We start from the raw sequence: 11544 nt of genomic DNA on the forward strand, positions 1-11544 counted from the left end.
CAACATCACCATCAATTCTATTGAATTATTGTCATGGGGAATGGGATTTCTGTGGTTTACAATCCAGGGGTAATCCTAACCTCTAAAAGTGAGGTTATGTAACAGATTCTGTCAGACGTGCACTCACATGCTCTAGCCGGTTGTCCTGTATTAAGTGGGCACCTTCAGACGCCCATATAATTATGTTAAAGAGGTCATATTTTTTCTCAATACATTACGTCCTCCATGGAAACTGACCTTACCTTACGGCATAGACTACTTTTATAGTGTAGTGAGATTTATCAGAATTGCTGTTATAAGTATGTCTAGTTACAGACACATCGATTTTGGAACGACCTCATAAATTCTATCAGATTAAACATAACTTGGCAAACACAACATTATTGTGTACCTGCGCACACATGTGTTTGACAAGCTCCGTTCAATCTGCTAGAATTTAAAAGGACAACAAAGAATCGGACATCCAAAAATCGATGGATGTGTAACTCGCTCAACACCTACGGTGGTTCCATCCAACCAATGCTCACAGCTTCAAGTGAATCTCACTAAGACTCTAACATAGTATTCATAGGCTCTTTAAAGACTTTTTATAGTATTTATAGAGCCCAACATCTCACTAAAGAGAAACCCAACCTGACAATTAAATCTATCATCTATAATACTAGGCAATACCGACCTGCACCGCTCTCTAATGCCTTGCCAAAATGAAGATAGACGCGCTGCAATGGGCCGCACATTCCCACATATCAGTCAACACATCATTTCCATCAGTTCTGATTGGACTCAGCGAGTATCATTAGTCCCATTACAACTGATTGCAATTATATTCTCACTGATATGTGCGAATTATCAGCAGTAGAAGTGACGCGCCAAAGTCTGCTAACCGAATTAGAATCGCGCAATATGTAGCCAAATCGCTGCACTTATATTTATACTTAGTAAATAGACAATATTCGCTTGCCGCTGCAATTTGCTTCTCAATTTACGCCGCAGTTTAAGCTTGCAACATGATAGAAATAGCACAAGAAGATATCCTATAGTAAGGTCGTTTTTATTCCAAATTTCTAGCCGATTACTGTCTATTATTAGTGTGTTGTTGGGAGTGTAAGGAGGGCACAGTATGAGAGACTACCAGCATAGAGAAACAATAGCGTAAGTAGATATCCCATGGTATAGGGCGTTTATGTCGCAACTTTTACTGTTATCTCAAGCCGATTTCTGTCGATTATTACTGTTTGACCGGGTTAGAGTGTATGAACGGCACAATATGAGAGACTACCAGCGTCATAAAGCTTTACAGGAAAGAACTACGTGAATTATCAGCTTGAGATAACAGAAAAAGTTGCGATATAAACGCCTTATACCATGGGATATCTACTTATGCAATTGTTTCTCTATGCTACCAGCGTCTCATAGCTTCACCAAAAACAACTACTAGGACTATCGGCTACAGTTAACAATCACATTTACAACAAAAACGCCCTACACCACGGGAAATCTTCTTATGCTATTATATTCTCTAGTGAAGGCCAGTTTCCATTACCACAAATCCCAGAGACAAGTTGCACAACTAATCATTGATTGCTATATTCTGGAGACAGCTACATGTTGGGATACATTAATCTGTGGCAATGGAAACTGGTCTCAAGTAGTTAGTAGTAGACACATTGAAATGGAGTGCCACCTCGCCTCGCTCCAATATGCGCCACTCTCTCTTCAATGTTGACAGTACTCTGTCAATAGTCTGCGCTTGCTTGCTTGCTTATCAACCATCAATCTTATACCGCTCAAATTATGCCATTTTATAGACATTAATCAACATAAATCTAGTGCCCTAGATTTGAATGAGTTTATAGACTAGTTCTTTCAGCTCGCCGCACACAGAGACATTAGGAGCTGCTACGGGAACACGGGATTAGAAATGTCCGCAACTCAAATGCACATGACATTTCCAATTCCGTGTTCCCGCCACAGCTAGTGGACGCTACTATTGTCCCTGTGTGCAGGCTGCTTAAAGGAACGCTATTAAAATCAACTATACAAACTCCAATAAGTTGCTTCAAAATATGCTACCTCCTCGATCAATAGAGGGACTTCATCTAATATTGTTCTGGGGGAAATTAGAATCTCAAGGATAGGTAATTAAAAGCCTCTGAATATTTCTATAAATACCATCAGTATATTTGATTCTACCTAATAGGATTCTGTTTAAATACACAACTCGGGAATAATAACTGGCCTCCCGAGTTTGAAAAACATTGGCAAATGATTGAATTTGTAATGAGTATATCCTTGGATACAGAAGACGTGTTGGGGTATTTTCAAGTCAACACAGAATGAATTAACATAATTATAAATAGGGTTTATAAAACAATAAAGCATCACAACTACCAGAATGTCCTTGCTTTGGAAATCATAGCAGAAATGAACTGGTCTTGAAGAGATAATGATAACATCATGAGATCAATTCACTCATGAACCAATTCTTCAATATAATGATGAATGAAATAAAAAATATGATGATGAATAAAATAAAATGAATGATAAAATAAAAATGAAACAATAAATGATAAAATAAAATGATGTAAACCAAAAATAAAATTTTATTACAAATGAACAAATCATAAAATAATAAGATGAATGCAAAAATCATAAAATAAAAATGCGCTTATTTGGTGAAAGTAGAATGATTATTCCTCAGTATTGTATAGTTGACTGGCGATTCCCTTTCCTGTAATATAAAAATTTGAACAACGTTTAGAGCTTTGATTCATTTTTACTTTTTCCTCAACAAGCCGTGCGTCTGTTGCCAACTAGAGGTGCTCTGTCATGCCAAAAACATCACAAACAGCAACAACGAGCAGAGAAAAATGATAAATTAAAAAAAAAATGGTGAAAACAAAACAAAATAAAGATTGGTGAAATGATGATGGGGTTTTAAACAGCTCTGATGTGCACGACAAGACAAGCAATCAAATCAAGTCACAGCAGGTGAGAAAATCCACAGTCGAAAAGTGTCTTGAGAGAAAAAAAAAAACAAAGCCAAAATGCTCATAGGAGAATGGTGACAATACTATGAACAAATCTAGATGTAGCTTTCAATGAGTAAGACATCACAAGTTCAAGCAGAAGATCAAAACTATCAACCATTCAACTCAAAATATTCCAAGTAGGAGCTGCGTGATATTACAAGTTTGCAGAAGAGTGCATAATATTAGTCTAATATACAGTTATTTACAGCAAGCAGACAAGACAACACAACAACAAAAAAAAAAGTGAAAAGAAAACCAGACAATAGAGGAAGAAAAGTCAACATGCTAAGGTTAGAAACGAGAAAGAAACTACCCACTAGTTAATAATCATTCACAGTGTCATAATTAATCAGGATACACTCCAGTATTACAAGGCTATCTAGAATAAAGATCGGTGCAATTATAGTTAAAAATGCAGCTACAGAGTTGAGACCATTGATTTTAGAAATGAAAATTTTCAAGAAAATATTTTCATACTATTTCGATGTTTTAACAAAATGCAGTCAAATTATTCATGTAAATAAACAATTTTGTTTATTACTGAATTGAGTACAATGAGGGGAGATTTTTTAGAAATTTCTAGGGCAATGCGGCAAGATCTACAAAGAAACTTAGAGATGCTTTACAAGCCCAATTATATTATCAACCCTAGATGCTGTACAAGCTGTATACTATCGTAAATTTTTACAAATTATTCCAATTACTGTCAACTAAAACCGTTCAATACTCTGAGTACAAGCTGTACTCTAGTAAATATTCTATTTTAATACTCTAGTACAAGCAGTCTACTATCATAATTTTTTTACAAATTATTTCAATCACTGTCTACTAAAACCGTTCAAGCGTCTTCCAAATCTGTTAACATCATGGATAATAATATTTCAAAAGCCTAATCAAGTGAGAGAATTAGAAAATAAATAGTAGATAAACGAAACTAAAATAACACCGACTGACGGCGCTAATAAAACCATCGAGGCTCAGTTCAAATTCACTCATATTTCCACAGGTTGAATCTGTTTATTTTTATAAAAGCTTCCCAAAGACTCTTATCAGAGTATAGAATAGAATTATTACTGCCTTTATTTTTCCTAGAGAGCAAAGATAGGGCGCGAGTATAAGTTTAAGGCTGGCCACTAACGACAGGACATGCATGATTAACATGTGTTTGTCCCTGATAAACATGCATGTACACACACATGCTTATCATGCATGTCCTACAGCTAGTGACCAGCTCAAGAATATGGTTGTTAATCGCAGGATGCATTCTATAATAGGCAAGCAGCAACGCAAAGTGCACAATCAAACAACACACAATTCAATCAACCAAAAATTGACAAAAATATAGTGAAATTCATCAACTAACCTGAAGTGAACTCAGTTTGGTGGTGTATAATGAATGCATCAAGTTGTGAAGTAATCCAAGGCTGCAGATTGGAGATGAGCAGTAACATTCTTCCTCAAATCGTCGAGGTCTTCTTTCAAAGCAGTGAGATTCCTCTGCGCGGTCATTCTGCTTCCAACATTTCAATACACTGCAAAACAACACACACTGCTTAGCCAACAAAGCCATAAATACAGTCTACAAATAATACACAAGTGCAGTGACACAAGGTGGTTGAAATAAGTGGTTGACACACAAAATTCGTTTTATTTAACAGAAAAACACGGTCAAAACAGTTGGAGGCATACGTCCTGTTTCTGAACAAATATCAAATTTTATCAACACATACATTCATCACAAAACACATCAAAATTTATGAAGAAAAAATGAATGGATTCACAACTAAATTAGCTGTCAGGTGCAAGAAGATAGATTGGCCGACCTGTGAAAAAATATTGGCCGACATGTGAAAAAATAATTTTCGGTAGCGGGAAGATTTTGGAAAAACTTTCACTGTAAAAAGTATTCCCGATTTCCGCAAAAGAAAAATTTTGAAACAACTTCTGATATCAAAAAATTGTTCCCCCGCGGGAAACGGTATTAGTGAAATTTAATCAGTTTTCACTTTAAATATTTATAAATTAAATAACTGATTAATAAAAAATGTTTTCCGCTTCTCGCATTGATGGACGCATTTTTATAAAATAATCACATTCAAAGGAAATTGATGCATTCAAAAGGTGCATTCTATGAATGCACAGAAATTGGTAGCAAATACTATTTTTTCTAAATAAATGAGCAAAATGGAAAACTAATTTTCAATGTCAAAAACTCTTAAGGCCCGGTTGCACAAAAGCCGGTTAAATATCAACCGTGATTAATTTCACGAGAACCAAACGTTTTTGAAAAAACGTCTTCTCTGTTTGGTTCTCGTGGAGTTAATCACGGTTAAATTTAACCGGATGTTGTGTAAACCGCAATAAGGTACATAAAATAATAGGATAGGCTAGGTACAAGTAGGTCTATAACATAACAATTGAACAAAATTATGAGTTTATTCTAATAAAAATTAATGTTAAAATAGGCTCAAGTTTGTTTCAGTACAAAATTATGAGTTTATTCTAATAGAAATTAATGTTAAAATAGGCTCAAGTTTGTTTCAGTTATTTACTCAACGCTATTCAAAAGAAAAATTGAGATCGGCATAGACAACAATCTAACCTTAACCGGCTTAGAAGTTTACATAATATGTTTACAAGTTTGATACGATAATAGCCTACTGCTAATGTTCAATTTCAAAGAAAATGGCCGAAATTATTAATTTATACTAGAAAATAAATTGAACCAATAGTAAATAGCTCATTTTGTACTAAATCAAGTTTCAAATCGGTAAATTATAACCAAAAATTATCAAGTCAAATGCCAAAAATTTTATAAAAGTTCATGGTATTTACCTTTAAAATAAATGGAATCAACATTAAATAACTCATTTTGAACTAATTTGAGCCTAAAATTTATAAATTGTAGCTAAAAACTTGATATAAAAGCTGAACAGTAAGATTCAATATCTTGGCAGTAGCTCTCATGATTAAGCATTTGTGTTCCCCATTCAACCAATACTGACAGATAAAAGTGAAACAGCAATAGAACAACATTCATCGAAAATAAGAAATAAATTTTCAAAACTGGACGAAATTACTTGAAAACATTGTAATAAGTTACAATAAGACAAAAACAAGTAATAAATAACGTTGAATAGCTGTTTAAACATTTTGATGACGTAAAATTTACAGTACCTTGGCAATTCGCCCACTAAAGAATGGGTTGTTTTTACTTCGAAGTTTAACTTGAAATTATCGGATAGAAATGGATTTCTATGTTCACACTAGTTGATAAAAATAATAAGGAACACATTTCACATTAATTCAAGACTGAACTCAATAAAATATCACTAAAAACTTCAATTAATGACGACCACTACACAAAAGAGATACGAATTAACCAAGATGGCGGATTCCATTTTATTTCGACAGAAGTCAAGACGGGGAAAGCAGTCGTGCCAACGTACAATGCAAAAATTTCTTTATCCGCCTAATCTGTTTGCCATTGACACATAATGCTCGACTGAAAGATTTTGATTGGCAACAACTGCCAACACCAGCTGACTTACTGACCTACTTATTTTCTTGTGAAAAAGTAAAAGAATAAAATAATGATCCCCTAACCTTAAAATTGAAATTACATAATTACAAAATATAAATTGGAATACATTAAATAAACAGAATGTGAAATCTGAAATGATTATCCATCAATATTAAACTTCAATTCAAGATATAAATGCCTCTAAATTCTTACTTCTCCTAGCAAACCCGGCAAAAGATGTCATCAATTTTAGTTGAAAATAAATAAATAAAACTGTTTCTCACATTAATATATATCAAAAACATAACTATACAAATTTATTTAACTATTTGTCATCCTAATAAACTCAGAATAAAAATAGAAAGTCATTAATTCGTAATTTATTATTGCCCTACACACTGGCAACAATACCAAACACATCACACTTTATTTCATTCATTTGGATCGAAATAAAATCATGATGATAAAAATTGTTAAAAAGGTAGATTAAAAACAACTACAAGTTCTAACTGAACCATTTACCTCAATATCCGTCTCAAATGCTTAATAAATCTATGGTTTACAAGCGCATAATGACTCACAACTACACATTCAACAGGTCTATCAAGTTAACAGTATAAAATGTAACAAACTCTAGACATCTGATGAAATAAAGTGCACAAAAATATTAAACTAGAAGAAGGAAATTATTCACTACAGTTGAAAGAAGGCCCTACGGAGAAGCAGAACGATTGGAGAGAGAATATATCTCAATTTTTCAAGGTTTAAATAGAGGCTACTAAAAAAATTGTTATTGTTGAATCAATAAACATTTATGATACTACACACTAGTTAGTTAAATAATACTGTATCTGTTATTGTGGGTGGATTTCAATGTTTACTGTACCCTTCTTAGCATGAAACAGCCTAGTCCTCATCCAGTGAGAATACATTGAATTGAATTTACGTATTGCCAAAATTACAATAGTTATTTGTGCAACTAGTGCGCAAAGTGACAGTTTGCTGCACCGAAAGAAACGTTTACGCCCGAGCCGTAGGCGAGGGCGGAATGGTTTCTTGAGTGCAGCAGAGGAACTTTGCGCACGTATTTCACATTAAGTTTTTCCTACAGTTACCATTGAATATGAAAAGTGGGTAATTATGGGTAAAATTGCCTGAAATCCATCAAATGTTTCTCTGTGTAATTTTATTATTGATAAAAACCTTAATCCTAAAATCCTAAAATCCTCGTTGTCCTTGGTTATAATATATAATGAATAATAATTAGCGCGTTGTGCTTCGTTGCACCTCTGCTCACTATAGCAGCCACAGCAGTCACTGTTACCAACTTCATTTTGATTTTGCTGCACTGTTGCTCCATATAACCTACTATGTATTTTGCGTTGCCATGTTGCAAATCTGGAGTGCAGAAAAAATTTTTCCCGCACTAGAGCGGAAAAGTGATTCTTTGCGTTCTGTAATCAGTGCAGCAATGGCCACTTTTCAACGTAACTGTAGGAAAATATATTTTTCTACAATATAATCACAAGAGTAAACAATACAAATAGTCATTGATTACATTCTCAAAATTAAACAGTCTCTAATTTCTACTAAGGGCCCAAGCACACAGGGAGCTATCCAAGGGCTGCGTTCAGAGCGGTCTAAGGTTCGATTTCCCGGTTGCACAAAAGCCGGTTAAATTTTAATCGTGGTCAATTTCACGAGAACCGATCAGAGAAGGCTTTTCCAAGAAAGGCTTCAATGATTAGTTCTCTTGAAATTAATCACGATCAAAATTTAACCAGCTTTAATGCAACCGACACACGACTGTATTAATGACTGTTAATATTCAGATTAGGTATCAGCGTCTTGAAACAAAAATTTGCTCAAAAAAAATTGAGGAATCGGTAGAGATTTGGCAGCAAAAATAATTCTGTATCAGTCCACAGATGTCTTTGGTGTAGAGTGAAACTCTACTCTGGACGTCCAGATATCTGTCAGCCCACAGATATAAGGTAACTCTACACAGTCACAGAGCTCTGGTGTGAACAATTTTTAGGCATCGCACTTCAATTCTAATTCATTGAAATCAACACAAATACAAAATAAAAAATACAAATGTCAAATAAACATACAAGAACAGGCTTCATGGTGAGATGTATGTGCTGAATAGAATGAAAGGCGGAAAAATACCTAGCCAACTATGATTTCCCTTGCCATGGGCATGTAGAGGGTATAAAGTAAGGAATGAAGGGTGAAGAGGAGCGAAAAAGGGAAGAATGGGGAAGGAAGAGAGGAGAAGAAAGAGAGACAAGCAAAATTCTAACAAATATAGCTAAAGATATTTCATTTTAATCAATCAATAGTTGGAGCAGAAATCTTGAGTGTCATACGTCGATATTAATATCTATTCTTCCAAGACCGCTGTCAGCAGATCGCTCTCTGTTTGATCAGACCTTGGATGAAGGTGTGATGCCAAATAGGTGTTCTCATAGTGAGCAGGTAGTGGAGAGGTTAATCAATCAATTAATAAATTATTTTATACAACAATCAATCATTTTATTTAACACAAACACACAATAAAAACCAAAAAGTATGAACTAAGAGAAAAGATAACATGAGAAGCTACCCCATATAGTATGTTCCAAAAATTAAGGCTATTTCATGTTAAATGAGTCCGAGATGAAATGAAAGACAAGTGGTTATGAAACTTGAATAATTGTATCACACCATACAGAAAATAAACCTTCAGAAGATACGTCATGAAATAGGTCGTTTATGTTCCAAATTTCAAGCCGATTACCGTGCCGTCGACAACTGTCTATTATTATAGTGTATCATAAGAGTGTAAAGGTTCGTACAGATACACGCGCCGCGAACATGAGCAATTCAATTTTAATCAGCTAACTATATCTGTATTTTTACAGAAACGGTAAGATCATAAGAGTGTAAAGGTTCGTACAGATATACGCGCCGCGAACATGAGCAATTCAATTTTAATCAGCTAACTATATCTGTATTTTTACAGAAACGGTAAGAACATAAAAGTGTGAAGGTTCGTACAGATATACGCGCCGCGAACATGAGCAATTCAATTTTAATCAGCTAACTATATCTGTATTTTCACAGAAACGGTAAGATACAGATATAAACAGCTTGGCATCAGCTGATTAAAAGTGAATTGCTCATGTTCGCGGCGCGTAAATCTGTACGCACCTTAAGGCTCAACCCACACTTATGCGACTCAGGTGGAGAAGAGACTGGACTCTAGTGGAGAGCATGTGTTTCCAAATGGTGACGTCGCGGAGACTAGAATCGACTGGTCTGAGTGTCACCATTTGGAAACACATGCTCTCCACTAGAGTCCAGTCTCTTCTCCACCTGAGTCGCCTAAGTGTGAGTTGAGCCCATAAGAGTTTAAGAACAGCAAAGTATAAGAGACTACCAGTCACATGGCTTCATAAAACTACTAGGACTAACGGCTTCAGTTAACAGAGAGATATATACAACATGAACGAACTATACGATGTCGTATCTTCTCGTGCTATCTTTTCTATACGTTGATAGTCACTGCCCTACTATTAGGATGAGAATTGGCAAGACTTTTATCATACAAAAAGATGAAAAATACATGAAAACCACGAGAAAGCTGTACTTTTCTTTAGTCATTGATCAACTATTAAAACCAGAATTATTGTTAGATGGGGACACTGAAAAATGTTGGTACCCTTCAAATAAGGATTATTTGATTTTTACAAAATAAAGCTACCTATTCGTTGGAATAACGGCAAATTGGGGATTACCAGATATACGGAAACTATGAGAATACTTTCTTTTAGTCATTGATCAACTATTAAAACCAGAATTGTTGGATGAGGACACTGAAAAACATTGGTAACCTTCAAATAAGAATTGTATGATTTTTCACAAAATAAGGCTACCTATTCTTTGGAATAATACCGATTCGGGGATCACCAGATATACGGAAACTATGATAATACCTTCTTTTAGTCATTGATCAACTTTTAAAACCATAATTGTTAGATGGGGACATTGAAGAACATTGGTAACCTTTAATTAAGAATTGTAAGTTTTTTTGCAAAATTAAGCTAGCTATCTTTGAAATAAAAACAATTCGGGGATTATCAGGATTGTGAAAACTGTAAGAATTCTTTCCTTGAGTCATTGATCAACTTTTAGAACCAGAATTGATAGATGCAGACACTAAAAATGTGGATAGCCTTCAAATAAGAATTTATTGTATGATTTTTACAATTTCAATATCTTTTTTTGAAGTAATACCAATTCAGGGATTATCAGGGTTTTTCTAAAGTTATCTTAACTTCAAGCTAGAGACATGTCAAAGTACATGGAGAGAAATTGTCCAGAACTGCAGCCTGATAGATTTTCCTCATAAAACTGTTAAGACATTTATAAGTAGGATTTCAAAGTGTCAAGTTCAAAAATTGAAATGAGAAAAAATCTATAGTTCACAGCACGCCATTCTCTATGAACCCAAACATTTGAAATGTCTTTATAATTAATACTAAAAAAACATATTCCAAGCAAATCTGCTTAAAGAGCAGAAAAAAGACAACATGATATTTGTAGGGAAAATCACAATAAATATGAAAGTACCTTGTATTTTACATGAAGAGTTAAATCAGCTTGTTCCTTTTTGAATACAATGTATATTGTAGCACAACATCTCAAGTTACGATTCCGATTGAATGGTTATAATCTGCAGTGATCCAAAATCTCCAATGATGATATATACCTGAAAATTTATAAAAATAATAAACTCAACAGAATATAAGACTATAAAAGCGAAGAGTAATAATACTTTATCAATAATTTCAAATTCAAAATTGTTATTTTTTCTATTGAAAAATAATAAGTTGAATTGTAGTTTTGTGCTGAGCGTTCCGACTACCCAACCTACCTAACTAAGAAACTGCAATATAAAATAGTAGAGGTTACTAATTATTGCAAGGAGTGCACATTGGAGCT

The 11544-nt window shown here is 34.3% G+C and overlaps 1 long non-coding RNA gene across 2 annotated transcripts; it reads right to left on the reverse strand.

Annotated features, from left to right (window-relative positions):
* Positions 1-2580: 2580 nt before the first annotated feature.
* On the reverse strand, positions 2581-11302 carry LOC120354230. Of its 2 annotated transcripts, none has more exons than XR_005572920.1 (3): positions 11173-11302; positions 4396-4564; positions 2581-2731 (listed from the first exon to the last, which is right to left on the reverse strand). It is a non-coding gene; the product is annotated as an uncharacterized LOC120354230 (long non-coding RNA). The 2 variants fall into 2 exon arrangements; XR_005572919.1 differs by lacking the exon at positions 11173-11302 and adding an exon at positions 6210-6462.
* Positions 11303-11544: the final 242 nt, after the last annotated feature.

The sequence above is a fragment of the Nilaparvata lugens genome, chromosome 14 (assembly GCF_014356525.2).
Source record: "Nilaparvata lugens isolate BPH chromosome 14, ASM1435652v1, whole genome shotgun sequence".
NCBI classification, from domain to species: Eukaryota; Metazoa; Arthropoda; class Insecta; order Hemiptera; family Delphacidae; genus Nilaparvata; species Nilaparvata lugens.